Source organism: Papilio xuthus, unplaced genomic scaffold (assembly GCF_000836235.2).
Source record: "Papilio xuthus unplaced genomic scaffold, Pxut_1.1 DF825946.1, whole genome shotgun sequence".
Classification (NCBI taxonomy): domain Eukaryota; kingdom Metazoa; phylum Arthropoda; class Insecta; order Lepidoptera; family Papilionidae; genus Papilio; species Papilio xuthus.
This window is the reverse complement of record NW_013532703.1, coordinates 2,122,077-2,138,498: the sequence shown is the minus strand read 5'-3', so window position 1 is coordinate 2,138,498 and position 16,422 is coordinate 2,122,077. Positions and strand designations below refer to the sequence as shown.

At 31.8% G+C, this 16,422-nt stretch overlaps 1 protein-coding gene across 3 annotated transcripts in view; it reads right to left on the bottom strand.

The window, feature by feature from the left end:
* Dll (homeotic protein distal-less) overlaps positions 1-12,575 on the bottom strand; it is a 90,248-nt gene extending 77,673 nt beyond the window's left edge. For all 3 annotated transcript variants that reach the window (XM_013321814.1, XM_013321815.1, XM_013321816.1), the window contains exon 1: positions 11,859-12,575. The gene's annotated coding sequence lies outside the window, so the exon portion shown is untranslated. The remainder of the gene's footprint in view (positions 1-11,858) is intronic.
* Positions 12,576-16,422: the final 3,847 nt, after the last annotated feature.

Sequence of the window (16,422 nt, the reverse complement as noted above, 5' to 3'; positions counted from 1 at the left end):
CAGTGCAGTCTTTTATTAATCTAATTGTCTCTTATGTCTTTTTTATATTTTTGTTTGTTCCATTTGTCGGCCACCCTTTATTTTATGTTTACATGGTATTCTTTAGTTTTGTTTTGTTTTGTCTTTGATACCAGGGGGCGGGCATGTTGCCGACAGATACGGAACTTTTTACACTTTTTTATTCTTAATTGTTATTTTTGAATTTAGAACTGTATATGTTTTTTCTTCCTTTTTCTTTATTTTTAAAACCATCAGTTGTTGTAAATATATTCTTGTAACAGTGCGTGCTTTTCTCCTTTCTCTAATAATTCTATTTAATATTTTCATTTTATCTTTTTATTATATAACATAATATTCCAAAATTCATCTTAATCCTAACGCTCTTCCATTCTTCTTTATAAAGACGACCGAATATGTAAGGATGGAAGAGCGTTAGGATTAAGATGAATTTTGGAATATTATGTTATATAATAAAAAGATAAAATGAAAATATTAAATAGAATTATTAGAGAAAGGAGAAAAGCACGCACTGTTACAAGAATATATTTACAACAACTGATGGTTTTAAAAATAAAGAAAAAGGAAGAAAAAACATATACAGTTCTAAATTCAAAAATAACAATTAAGAATAAAAAAGTGTAAAAAGTTCCGTATCTGTCGGCAACACTATTGTTTTACGCGCAGTCCCATGGCAGAGCTTTTGACGGTTTCAATGAAAATGAATATCCAAAAATTTGAAATAAATATAACGCGAAAGTGAATAGAAGTTTAGAAGACAGACTTCATAATCCAGATACAGTAACCGAAACCGTGCATTTATGTATAGACTAGCTGTCGCACACGACTCTGTCCGTGCAGAATTAGAAACAAACTTAATAAGTAGCCAATGTGTTCTGCCAGGCAATGTCAACATCTATACTAAATTTCAGCAAAATCCATGAAGCCGTTCCGGAGATATCTTCAAATAAACATCCATCCATCCATATAAACATTTGCATTTATAACATTAGTAAGAAGTTAGAAGTAAGAAATAAGATTAGCAAGATGTATGAATGTGAAGCACGCGAGAAGGATGTGTCAGGGGCGCTAAATGTAGTGGTCGCTTAATATCAGTCGAAAAATTAAATTTGAAACACAAATCTTTATTATCATGTCGTAAACAATGTTGCGTCAATTATCATTCATTATAATTTAGTAAGTAAGAAACACTTTTTAAACAAACTATACTTTTATTATAAGTGTTCATAAATTTCTGATATAAAGGGGAAAACCATAAGCGTGTCTCGTGTAGTTTTTATAACAGATTTATGTTAAGTTATATATGTTTTCATAACTTAATTAATATTATTGTTTCTTACAACTATAATAGTAATAAAAATAGATATATTAAAATGCGTACAGTAGATACAATAAAATTAAAACAAAAAATAATTTCTAAGCACAAATCTTACTACTAGGTTTGTAAATTTGAAAGTCATATTTATGCCTGTTTGGAGTTTCTAAAGTTTTATATTATACTAGCTGTTGACCGCGACTCCTTCCGCGCGTAATTAAATATAAACTTTATAAGTAACTTAGGTGTTCTTCCAGAATATGTTTAATGCCGAATTTCATTGAGATCCGTTCAGCCGTTCTGTGATACCTTCATACAAACATCCATCCATTTAAACGTATTTTTAGTATTAGTAAGATCTTTAGTTAACCAGGTTCAGCGGAATAGTCATCTAGCTTCTACTAGTCTTAATGTGAAACTTAGTCGTAAATTTAAAATGACATCATCACAGCTTGGCGTGACAGAACAGAGAAATGAATTGCACGCTACAAGTTTTTAGAAAAACTCACTTCTCTAGTATTAATTAGTAAAGACAATAAAACTTGGTGAATAATCAGGTTATCGCGTGCGCTTAGTTTACGATCGAAAATAGTGGATTAGGCACGGTTTCCATACGAATCTTTATAGACACCGCTCACTCGGGCCGGTTTGTTTGATGTGTTTTTTTTTATCAATTCACGTCCGTTTTGTACACGAACTTGATCTTTCCAAATTATTACGTTATTCGATAGTTATATTTTCAATGTATAATAATCAAGAACGAACGCAAGTGACGACGAAATCAATCTTACTAATTTCATAAATGCGAATAGATGGATTTATGTTTGTTAGAAGGTATCTCCAGAACGGCGGCATGGATCTTGCTGAAATCTAGTCTGGAAGAATATATAACATAACAAGGTTTTTGTTTTAAATTCTAGCAACCATCCATCAATCTATCCATTCATCTAAATCTTTATCTTACTAATATTATAACTGCGAATGTTTGTATGGATGGATTGATGTTTGTTTGAAAATATCTACGGAACAATTCAACGGATCTTGCTGAAATTTGGCATAGATATACAACATAATCTAGAAGAATACATAGGCTACTAATAAAGATTTTTTTTTAATCTACGAGGACGCAATCGCATGCTATAGCTAGTATGTTATAAAATTAAAGTAAATTATTTTGTAAGCGTATTTCATGAAATAAAATTTTATATTATAACTAAAGAGAACCATCCCACATTATGATACGAGTATGTTTTGATCTGAAGTGGATTGCGAAGTTAGTTTTATTCTGAACTACCATGAAGTGAATCTACACTCCATGAATATTATGATTACCATAACGGCAACAACAATAACGTAATTGTATAAAACCACAACTGATTTCCTTTCGTAGTTTACCTATGCGTGAAATTTTCATAGCCGACTATTTGAAAGGGTAGAACAAATAACCGTCCGAAAGTGAAAAACGGATGTCGGTTTTTATCATTACAAAACTAAAGATAAAAATATTTATTAAGCAATATTTTTTTGTTAAAAAACTAACAGTCGCCCGCGACTCCGTGCTCGAGAAATTAGAAATAATTAATAGGTTATGTGTTTCCAGACTATGTTCTAAGTCTATACCAAATTTTAGCATGTTCTATGCAGCCGTTCTGTTGATACCTTTAACTCCATCCATCTAAACATTTGCATTTTTTATATTAGAAAGATAAGTAAGAAGTATGATCATCCAATCGCTATCGAAGGAAAAAATGATAAAGTTTTATCTTGTTCTGTCTAAGTTCTCTATTAAAATCTAGATTTATATTTAGACGAACTTTGCCTCAATTTATTACATAACTCTATATATTATTTGTTTCACAAACAGATTATAATATTTTCCATATACAGTATATAAAGTAGAATAAAAAAGTAAAACATATTTTCAATTCATTGCAACATCGAAATTAGTAACAATTCCGCGACATCGCATGTCGATGGCGGCCATTTTGAATTAGTTGTCACCGCTATTGACAGATAGGAGTTACGCAATGGCGGTTGATGTTGACAATGGGAAGGGCGCGAAAGGTAAGTCTAATTACTTACTCAATTCTAACTAGTCGAGTTGTTATATATGAAGAATTAGATAGCAAACATAGCTTCGTTTGAGCGATGGATTAATTTAATAAAGACCAAATTAGTAAAAAAAAACCCATATCTACTAAATTTACGATGAACTTATTTATCTTAATTTCTAGACAAATAACTAAATTATTATCCCTGTGGAGAAGCTATTTTCTGAATGAAAAGCTATTTGAGACATCATTAATTTGACTATTATCAATACAAGCACTCTTTGAACCATAATTTATAAAGATTGTTAGGATTCTTTGAATAGTAAATGAAGCAAAGAAGAAGTACAAATTAAGCATCATCAAAGATTACATTATAATAAAACCTTTTTGCATCATTTATCTGTATACTACAAGTGTATTACATATTGCTAATTTAATATTGTTGGCTCTAAACACGCACAGCCGCGATTCTTTGAACATATGCACCTGTCACGAAATATAAAAAAGTATTTTAGTGTTGCCATTGCAATTTCATATATCATTAAATTAGTAATGTTAATTAGTTCACTCATTTGTATTGTATAAAACTTTTAGTACTCTATTATTGGTATTATTTTGAATGTTAATATTTAATATAAGTTCAGTACTGTTTTGCTCAGATTTTTTTTTAATTAAAAATATAGGATGGAGAATAACAGTTAGATGTCATCATCAGCTTACTATATGTCCCCACTGAGAGGCTCGGATCCTACACTTAGTTAGGGGTGATTAGGCCATAATCAACCACGATGCCCAGTGCGGGTTGCCTTTACACATATCTTTGAATTTCTTCGCAGACATGTGCAGCATCACGATGTTTTTTGCCCTAAGAACATCGGATAAATGCACATATGTCGTTCGAAAATCGAAAAACACATTGCTAAATGGGGGGATTCAAACTCAGGACCTGCAGATTGCAAGTCAAGTGCATAACCTCTGAGCCACCGAGGCTCTTTAACAGTTACATATCATACTTCATACTTCTGAAACGTTATTAAAATCAGGCAAAACAAAAGATATAATCAAGTTGTCACAGAAATCACTCGCATTGTACAAATCTTAGCAACAAACAAAAGAACACGATAACAATCTAAATTACGACTGACACACAACCTAACGTTAATTCCGCGGACATATTTTGTAAATTAACATTAGTTTCCACTGCTAGAATACAAAATACATTAACAACGAGATAGTACGAATAAATATTTCGTAAAAGCGCAGTGAAAGCCGATATTAAAATATGAAATCTTAAAATTGCAATAAAATCATACGAATCCAAATTTAATTCTTTGGAAAATTACCATGGGTCGATTACCAAAATACAGATTAATATATTTCCATCTCTATTATTTACTTTGATAAAACAAAGACAACAATATAGTGGATAACGGTTACTAACATTTGGTGTGGCAATGCAGTTTAGACTAGATTGCGTCGGCTCGCGTGAGATAGGTATCTGTTATCCTAACAGAACATACGGACGGAAAAAATGTGTTTCTTCATAGTCATTAAGTTTCGTTATCGAGAATTTCTGTTTTCGTGTGGGCATAGCAACATTACATATGTATGCGAAAGCGTATTCGATATGCACGAAGCTTTGTTTAGGAATTTATTTGTGACTAATATAGAATAAAAAAAAATTGATAAAATTTCAAATGATTTCTAAGATCTCTCTACATATCCCATTATAAATAAACAACTACTAATACTTGTAAACATTTCATCAGCTCACTATGTGTCCCCACTGAGGGAGCCTAACCCTAACTTTGAAGTGACTAGGCCATAGTCAACCACGCTGGCCTAGTGCGGGTTGACTTCACACATATCCTTGGATTTCCTCGCACATACGAGCAAGTTAAATCACGTAAGAACGTCGAAGAAAAGTAATAAATCGAAAATACATGGGGATTCGAAACTAGGACTTGCAGATTGCATTTTTGACCCCTGAGCCGCCGACGCTACGCTTTTAAACATACCAAAGTTAAATAGTATACAAATTATTGATATATAAGAAGAATAAATAACAAAACTTTAGTTTTAATTTATGTATTTAAATATAATTTAAATTTTTTAACTTTAAGTTTATTTCAGCGTTGCTATAATAGTCTGCTATACTTATTTTTTGGTTTATTTTAAACTCAAATAATATTATTAACATTTTTTTGCGCTGAATTAAAACAAAACTTAATTAGTAGCCTATGTACTCTTCCAGACTGTGTTCAACGTCTATGACAAATTTCGAGTATGTCGAATATGTCGAGATCCGTTCACACGTTCTGGAAATACCTTAAAAAAACATCCATCCTTCTAAACATTGTCCTTTATAATATTAGTAAGAAGTAAGATATAAAAATGTCAACATTTAAAATAATTCTTAAGATCATGTTTATCATTAAATAATATCGTTCAGTTATATATTAACTTTATTATTAAAAGTTAACTGATTAACGTCAGTTATGTTTGTTTAATGCACTTAACATGATAACAATCTTATAATTATTTGTTTATAATCAGATCGCAAGTCCGAGTAGATTAGTTGTGTTTATTTTTGCATCAAAATGTGACTGCAATTTAATTTACATATAAGCGGTTTATAAAACTTAAGTTATAAGTTTTGTTTTGCAAGAACTTTAACTTAGTTATACTAAGACAATATATAAGTAAATTATTAATGTGTTTACCTATTTTATCATACAGTCCGTAACTATTTTAAACTAGCTGTCGCCCTTGAATCCGTCCGGGTTGAATAAAAAAAACTTATTTAGTAGCCTGTCTATTGTTCCGAACTATGTTCTACATCTATACCAGATTTCAGTAAGAACATGCATGCATGCAGCCGTTTTGAATACCTTCTAACAAACATCCATCCATCCAAACATTCGCTTTTATAATATTCGTAAGATTATATTTCTTTACAACGAGGTAAACGTTCGATCAAACTGCCATACATCTATAAACAATAGGTAACAAAATAAACAAAATACGAACGCATTGGAATGTAAGCGGTTCAAAAAATTAAATTCCATTTTGAATGCTTGACAATCCGCGCATTCTTGTGAACTTGCGAACAGAAAGATTTTGTTGGTTAAAAGAGAAAAAAACTTCTAGACCTATGGCGGGAAATTTTTATTCCCACGAACATCTTTCTTTTTGTAGTAAGACAATCCAATAGACTTTCTAACATGTCGCTGTGACATATTCGTAATCCGTAATGAAAAAAAACTATTCCGAATTTGATGTTAAAATGGTGCCGCAAAATCGAGCGAAATATTTGTCGAAATTATCTGAAATTACAAGACTGAATTCACAATATTGCTTCATGATTTTAGAGTTAGCGACTTAATTAAAATTCAACCAAAAAAAATCGATTGACTTGAAAACTCACAATTATCCAAATCGGATAACCTAACACTTTTAGCGTTCAGAAATGGACGTTATTGTCCTCCTCAGAGTCAAATAATAAAAAAAATACAAATATCATATTAAAATAATAAAAGATAGTGACAGCAATGAAATCCAATAAAACCGAAAACAATTTGCATTTGAAAAGCGCGCTACGAAAAATGGCTGAATGACATTTGCAACATCGACGTCCATTAATCATTTGTGGAACGAGCGACCGCCATTTTGTCGTATTAACCTTACATGGTGGCCAGTTCTGTAATTGCGAATGATTGTAATTGTCCATCGCATCGGCACTGTCGATAGAGATGTCATTGTAATAATCTAATAATGGAAAATATAATAGCGGTTTGCATTTGTACCTAGACCGACAAACTTCTTGTGCGCGTTGGACAAATATTTTTTTGACAGGCGCTGTCAATGTCAAAAAGACTATCTGTCAAGTTATATCTTGTCGTTATTCACATTTTCTCGGGTCTAAAAAGTTTGTCGCATTTTGTAACTTACTTTCATTGACTTGATTACATATATCTGTCTGTCTAGTTCGACATCCCAATATTTTAAATACTGTGCTACAATTAAAGTGTTTGTAAGAAAATGTTTCGAATATCCTCTTTAACTGATTTGAGACTCTTTGTTCTTACTGTAAATTGACAGAATAAACGGCAATCTGAACCTCGGAGTCGCAAACAAAGCGCATTCAACGACAAATAAGTTATTCAACTCCGCTTTTGGATTAGGCTGTTATTTGGCGAAGCTTTAGTCATTTATCCACTTATGGTTTACACCCACTTTGCTTTGACACACTTTAGAGTTGCATCTTGAATACTGAAAACGTATATTGTAGATGAAAACTTAATCTTACTAATATTATAAATGTGAATGGTTGGATGGACAGATCATTGTTTGAAGGTATCTCCAGAACGGTTACATGGATTTTGCTGAAATTTGGCATAGATGAAGAAGATAGTCTGTAAGAACACATAGGCTACTTATTAACTTTGTTTTTAATTCCGGGCGGACGGAGTTGCAGGCGACAGCTAGTACCACAATAAACACAAATTGTGAAAAAGCAAACATATTTGAACTGATTTAAGTAAAGCGCGGTCAAGCGCTAGCTTATCTTACTAATTTTATAAATGCATTCAGAACGGCTCAACGAATAACTGAAATTTAGCATAGATGTAGAACATCTGGAAGAGCACATAGGCTGATTTGTTTTTTAATTAAGCGTCAAAAATTATTCTACAGATATCTAGTTAACTATACTGGCACAAAAATAAATTTTTAACAATATTAAAAAATAAAAATTCGTCACTTCTGTATTTATATGTATATTTAGTGATGCACAATTGATAATTTCCCGTAAACAAAAAGTTCTATAACGTTGCTAAAAATTCTAAAAAGTATACGGTGTCCGAAAAGAACATTATTGGAACTCGTTAATCGTAAATTCTACCAAAACATTTACTATGACCACTAACGTCTATGAGTACTTTTTTTTTCTTAATAATGGCCAGTATCGCACCTGCCAGTCTTCTCGTTTTTGGTGATATTTATGACTAACGTCGGCTCGAACATAGTACGCCGCTTACACCTTTCCGTAAAAAAAATGTCATCATTAAATTAAACATGCTCATTAAATATTTGCGAATCATACAAAAAGACAGTGACAATGTAAAAAGCGTATACTTTTTCTCAATTCTTTGTAACGAAAGAATTGTTTTCAATGAATTTGTTAAGCTATTAACATACTTCAATGATTGCTCCGATCGTCGGCAATTTTCTTGTCACATGATGTCAAATAGAGTTGTACCTAAATGAGGGATATTAGTACATATTTAGCAGTTATCTACGTCTTTACGACTACGCTGTTTCGACTTATAAGGTGTAGATATTTCGTCAAGTATCAATAACAGTCCATTGTTACACCGAAAGTTTTTTTTTATCAAAGTTATTTAGTTTAAAGACGCTAAAAAGTATTGTGTTATTTAACATCTTTTGTCTCAAGAATTTTAAAGTGGAGATCCATATTTCGTTTGATAAAGCTAAAATAAGAGAAGATATTACCCGCAATTGTTTCTAAATTAGAGAGAGATGAATTTACCATTTCTTTTTATTCATTCACTAGCTGTTACCCGTTACTCCGTCGGCGCGAAATTAAAAAAAGACGAAATACATAGCCTATTTGTTCTTCCAGATTATTTTCTACATCTGTGTCAAAATTCATTAATATCAGTTGAGCCGTTCCGGAGATACAGACAGACATCCATCCATTTAAACATTCGCATTTATAATATTAGCCAGATTACACTTCTAACATTTATTTTATTATTAATAATAATATATATATTTGTGAGATATATAAATCACTATATATTAATAAAATTATCAATTTAAATAAAAAAAATATTATTAGTTTGGTCCCCTGACTCATAAACCATTGGGCAGAATTTTATGATACTTTGGTAGTATGTTCTGAGGCATCCCGAACCTGCATTGGACGGTGTCGTCTTTGAGGAGCGCCACATTGGGGGCGCGATGGGGGGCCTATTCTCGGGCTGGTCAGTGGGACGTCGCGGTGGCAAGTTTACAACGATCCCGTGGTGTCCCACATTATGGCTATGAGTTAACAGAGGGGTTTAGTGAGTATCCTCCCATTCGGGGAGAGAAATCCAAATAACTACCTTGCCTTCCCCGAGGCACGGCGTATGCCTAAAGCATTCCTCTCTGAAGAAATAAAAAGGTTCTGTGGACGTCAGAGTTTAGTTAGGACATAACCTTTGTCTAAGAACATTAAAAATAATATAAGGCATTGTTTTGCATACCGGATTAAGCTAGCAGAATTCACACTATTGTGTTTCATCTTTAAATACTTTTGAACAACATTAAAAACTGAAATCGATGTTTTTATAGCATGCTTTATGTATACATAAAACATACATAAACCCTCTACGCGGGGTTTACAATAGTAGGCGATTCTCAGATCTACTGAATCTTACTTCTTCTTACCAATATTATAAACGCGAATGTTTAGATGGATGGATGTTTGTAGGTATCTCCAAAACGGCTGAAGGGATCTCGATGAAATATGGCGTACGTATAGAACATAGTGTGCAAGAACACATAGGCTACTAATTATGTTCTTTTTTAATACCTCGCCGACGGAGTCGAGGGCGACCGCTAGTATAGGTATAAAATTTCAAAAAAATCGGTCAATCTGTTTCGGAGGAGTATGGCCACTTTACAAGTAAAACAACCATTTTGTATTATTTTTTGATATCATAGTAAAGGATTTGATGACGTATGATTTATTAATTCCTTTCCGTGACTAACTTTCACCTTTGACCTTACTCGTTACTTAGAAAATTAAAAAAAACTGAAGATCAGATAAAAAAAAAATATTATTACCTAAAATTACTGATAATGGAAATTATATATATTATTTAATCAATTATTTACGGTTTGTGTAAAATTTTATAAAGGTACGAATAATGTCGTTTTGTTTTATTAATAAATTAACCCATTATAATATAAAATCGATTATTAAAAAAACAACAACAAACAAAACGACATTGTAAAAATCGATATTCATTCGAATCACAACGTGAGCTTAACTTCGATAAATAATAAATTATTATCGATTAAATTGTGTAATGTTCGTTATCAAAAACCGGAGTTTTACGATATAATTACTATAATAAAATCGATTCGAGATTACTCATTGAATTTGTATTTAACAAATATTCAGTTAAGGCGATCTAGAACTGTTTATTATTAATTTATTATATTCATAAAACACATTTAAAGGTAAAAGACTATCTTTTTTTAATCTTACAAATCTTCCTAAACTTATCTTCCTTGTTCTCCTACTCTAAGAGACTAGGAGAACAAGAGAAGACAAGAGATGTTCGCTCTACAATTTTTAGGTAGTTGTAATTATAGACTCATTCTAGACAATTACTAAGCCTAAGAACTAATCGGTTTATTGGAGTTACTACATAACATGTCTGGAGAGCCTTTTATAATCATCTTCCCCGTCCCAATTTCTAATACAAAGACTGGGAAGAAGAAGTAAATTGGCGAGTAAGGTGATGGGCAGAAAAGGGATATATTATTTTTCTGTACATCTCTACTGTTGGATTTTTGCAAATCTTTGCATTTTGATATAAATAAGTATTATTTATAGCTTTGGTATTTATTTTACGTTGACTCATTAGTATTCTATTTTAGGGTTAACTTGTTACTAACTTTTTAATAAGCCTTTAGTTATGTTCCGTTTAATAATGACGATGTCTTAATGAAATATTGCACAATATATATAAATATTGCATTTTTATCACGTGATGTGAACGAAGCCTTAATTTTATTATGTTTTAAAGTTTTCCATACATGCACACATCTGTATCTTCTATACTCTATATAAGGTGTGAACCATCCCTTAAAGTTATACCTTCAACTTTTTCTAAAAATTTTTGTTAATTAAATAAAAAAAATCTATTTGTATATGTATTTTAAGAGCTACTGTTGTATTAAAGTGTTAACACTAGGCGTCGTCCGCGGCTTCATCTGCGTGGAGAATGATTAAAAAAAACGAAATTGGTTCAATTGTATTGAAGAGTCTTTTTGGCGATTTTCAAAAAAATCTGCTCAATAAAACAATATATTTTTCATACAAATATTTATTCTCTACTAAAACTCTTTGGGTATAGGGGTGTATATTAAAATCCTTAATTAGTGTCTTCTTAAGTAGTAAGATAATTCCTCTTAGGTAAAAGTTTTTGGTAAAGCTGATACAAGAGACAATAAGATTATTTTTTTATTGAAGACAAGCTTTGAGTAGGTGTAGTCGTTGAAATCTTTTTAATTGATAAAATTGATTTTTACTAACATTTTCCAATTAGTGTCTTATTAGGCCTACAATTTCTAATAAGTAAGATAGTAAGTTATTTTTAAGCTTAAATACTAGTTTTATTTTATGTTTAAAGAATATATAACCATTGAATATAATATAATAAAGTTTAACTTACGGGTTTTCCTTTGAGTCAGACAACTGGACACCGCATCACTTTCTCACAATTTTATTTTTCGTTTTGTTTACACCAAAATGTCACACAAGGATTGTTAATAAAAGCTTTATACACTCAGCTTTAGCACTGTATTCTTTGTTTATTTATATTTATTTTTCTAATACCAAGTTAGAAAAGTATTAGAAGTTAGTTAAGTTTTCAAAGATAACTTTGTCGTAGCGAGAAGTATAATCAAAATTATTGCCGGCGATTATAAAAGAGAATGGGACTGAGAAATAATTACAGATCAATTAAAGATCCGTGAATTATGATTTTGCAATTACGTAGCACGTGGCGTCATTTTTAAATCGATTTTACGTTTTGTACTCGCGTCGGATATTATCGATTGTTACCGATATTTTTAAACTTTCGTGTCACGTCACTGATGTCATTTTTGTAGTCACTTTAGTTTTATTTGTACGACTGGATGATACGTTGTCTAATCAATAGTCATGTTTTCGTTTGCGGCAATCAAAAAATCACTCACGATCGGCGCTCGCTAAATGCGAACGATAACAGTCATCGAGGGCTTTCGAAAAAACGGAATCGTCACTGGCGGGAAAAAAAAACCGAACACCGAACGCACACAAGCACAAAATACTGTCCAATTAAAGATAATGTTTGTGGATATTTTAATAGCGTTCCCCTCCGAAGAAATCCGACACAACCAACTCCCGTTGAATTTAAACACTTAATGATCGGTTGGAGGAAATTGTCCGAGAAACGAACGGCCCAGCCATATCGCGTTCTCTTTCTGTTTAGTGATGATCTATGCCGCATGTATGAGGAGTACGGCGCTAGTGTCGACCGGGGGGCGAGGCTAGCTCTGCGGGGGCATGATCTATGGGCGGCGTCCGCTTTTCATTGGTGGACTGGTATGGCGCGATTTTTTCTTTCGTGGGTGCGGAGCGCGCGGGTTGGCACCGGGGGATCGATCGCCGGCGCCTGGGTTGCCATTATATTTTTTATGGGTATTTTTTGGCGTTGCACTGCGCTTCGCTAACCTGTTATAGAGGCCACGCCCAGCCGGTTCGGTTGATACGTGCAGAGAGAAGAACAACGGCTATCAATCCAGACTCCGGCCGTAGGCTTTTCAAGTTACTTTTTTTTTGATCGGAGTGTTTTTTTATGTCGTGATGCGTCTTCGATTTTTGTGTGTGGTGTCAGTTTTCATTGTTAAGAAAGGAAGTGGTTCATGTTGTCTCTGCCACATAATAGTAACAACTCGACAAAGGGTACGTCAGTTGTATGCAAAGTAGATACTGCAGAGTCCGTATAAATAGAACATCTTTGTATCAACAATTCAACAATTGCGCTGTATTATATTCTTTATAACATGAGGCGATGACTTATAGCTCAGTGGCAAAGTGCTTTATGACCACGGTTGCAGTTCGATTCTCACCTTGATAATAGAGCTCTCATTTTAAGAATCTTTCTTAAAAATTAAAAGATGTATGTACCTGTAAATATTTAAATTAACTCATTTCGCAATTTCACATTGAAACAATGTAAATGAAAACTTTAATACTAATCGTCGTAATTGTTTCTACATAAGACTTATGATAATATATAAGGTTTGATCTACATAACAAAGTATATAAATACTTTTACACTTATGTTCATGAAATTATCATTATGAAGGCATTGTGCCAATCACTTATAGCTATGGCCAGTATTCAACTTTTTTTTAAATAATTAACTTAACTTAATATAAGGTTTTTATATATTTGTTGTTATATTGGTAGTAGACAATATTATAAACATATCTTATATTTGCAATTAAATTGATAATTAAACGATTTTCATGGAATCAATGATTTTTATTATTCATACGAATTTCTCGGCGTTTCCAGTATTCCAGTGGGTTTCAATTCTTGACAAACAAAAACACAAACTTGACATAGTTACTTCGTTAGAAATTTTGGTCTTAGAAAATCATGGTTAATCTGTTATTAAATCTGACAATAATTAAATTAATAAATGTTTTGCTGGGATATTTACCAGTCGATTAAAGACGTGAATCTATAAAAAATAGAAAGCAAAAAAAAACCGTATTCGCTCACAATCTCTACCTTTAGTTTGTAATATTCTAAAATGACAACCCTCCTAAACAAAGCAAAATTCAATTAGCAATAACAAAACAATACAATATTATTAGTAATGTTTAAATTACAGGTCAAACAGCGATACACAAAAATACTGAAAAAATTCTTCATACAGAGTCCAATATTGCTGGAATAGAGAAATATTCCAATACAGTTTTGTTCTTCTATCTATATCGTAAATTATATATTACTATATCTTTGGGTCTGTTAAATAGTTTGAACGTGTTGATAGGATACTTAGATAGACAGCTGTTGACCTATGATCGGAGACGGTTAAGATTAATCAATAAACAATTACAAGCGCCCTCTACATGCGACACTAAATACCACCAACTTATGTCAATCAACGTTATATTAACTAGTTATAACCGGTTATGTTAAAACGCTATAAAATAATACTGGCCGTAATTGCTGTGGTATTTTTATTTTTAATGCATACAGCGATGCATTTAACTTTTTGTTGCACTAGAAAAATGACGTTACATTTTTCACTTTATCCTAACCTTTATCAGACAATTCCTAGATTATCCAAAATAAATAGATCGACAAACATATTGTTTAAAAAAAATCTGTACTTGAACCAACTTGAACACTGGCAGAAAAGATAGCCCTCCCCTCTAACGTGTGCGGCATGGAAAAAAAGTTGAATAATTAGATTTAAACAAATGTACTCTGTTAACAAATACTAACACTGCACATTAAAAACTACTAAGAGAGTCCCTTAGTGGAGTTTTAGTATGAGAAGTATACACTACTGAGTAATTATGACTCACATCCCTTCGTGCTCTACCTAATATTACTATTATCCTTGTTCCATTTAAAACACAATGCAGGTGTAGCCTTATACCAGGCAAGATGAGTGCCGACTGTAAAAAAACATCTTTATTTTTTAACATAACTAAAAACTCTTAAATATTTATAAAAAAAATTATGTTTTTTGTAATGGGTTCACAGTGCCTAAATATTCATAAAAGGCAGTCATCTCTTAAGGGGCTAAGTGCCTAGTCAAGTTAGGGGTGACTAGCTCATAGTCAAGCATGATGGCCCAATGCATGTTGACTTCACAGATAAGCTCGAATTTTTTCGCAGATATGTTTTACATCAGGAAGTTTTCCCTAACTTAAAGAACGCCTACAATGTTGCGTTTGTAATTAAAAAACAATTTCATAACTGAAATTATTTATATAAATTAAAATTATAACATTCACTTTAAATTATACTTGATAACGAAATTGTTTACTTATTTATTTATTTATGGAATTTATTTACATAATAAAAAATATTTTTTTTTGATATTACGATATTATTTATAGATTATAAATAAAGTGTAATTTGTAATTAAAAAAATGCTATTTTTAGTATTGCTTTTTTATTTGGCTCTTGCAATATTAACCTAAAAAGGCTAATGTAGCTATTAAGCATTGCAATATTTGAATGCTCAATTTTTATAATACTTAACACCTCATTAAATATAATTAATACTTATATTTTGATACTAAAAATAAACATACGTGTCAATCATATTGAATAAAAACTTATATTAAATATTTCAAGGGGAAAAAATATCATTCACATAATTATGATTAATTAAGAAAAATGCAAAAAAAACATGTTGCCGCCAATAATTCCATTAAATTATTCATACGCTTTTTGTAACATGAGCATGACAGATAAATAATTAATTAAAATGATATCACAAATTAAGAAAAAAATCATGTGACTCCATAACACTTTGACTTTCGGCTCAAATTAAAAAAAAAAACAAGTTGGTATAATGCATGTAGTACGCATATCGCATTCACTTTTGCCTCTAATTTCAAAAAAATAAAAAAAATGATGTAACGCATCAACTGTCAGCATAATGCATTGGTTCGTCTCAATTAAAAAAAAAACACCAGTATAATCTATGTCAACTGGCTGCATAACGCATAAACTTTGGCCTCAAATAAGATTTAAAAAAAAACAAAAGCTAGTATAACGCAATAATCAGTAATAGTGCTTGAAGCGGCTCTTTATAGCTCAATAAAACCACATGCGTGGGGCGCCGGCGCCTTTTACTCATACAGAATTGTTCCTAGAAGCGCTAATAGGGTTACCGAGGAGTAACTTTTTTTAATTTATTGTTTATTTATTTTACTCGGAACCGTTGTTTATTTGAATTTTTTAATTATAACATAATAAGCAATTATACGTAACAAATGGTCTAACGAACTGATTTTTATGTCATTTATTAGTGCACTGGAAACGTTCCGGAGGCCTGATTTTATTAGTTCTCTTCCCCTTCACACACTTTAATTTCAAGGGTAGGATGAGAAGGGGGAGTAGATTTGATGGAGGAAGGGGACGCATAGGAAGGGAAAATATTCTCTCTCTGTACGTCTCCTCATCCTTCGATTGATGGTAAACAACGTATCTGCAAT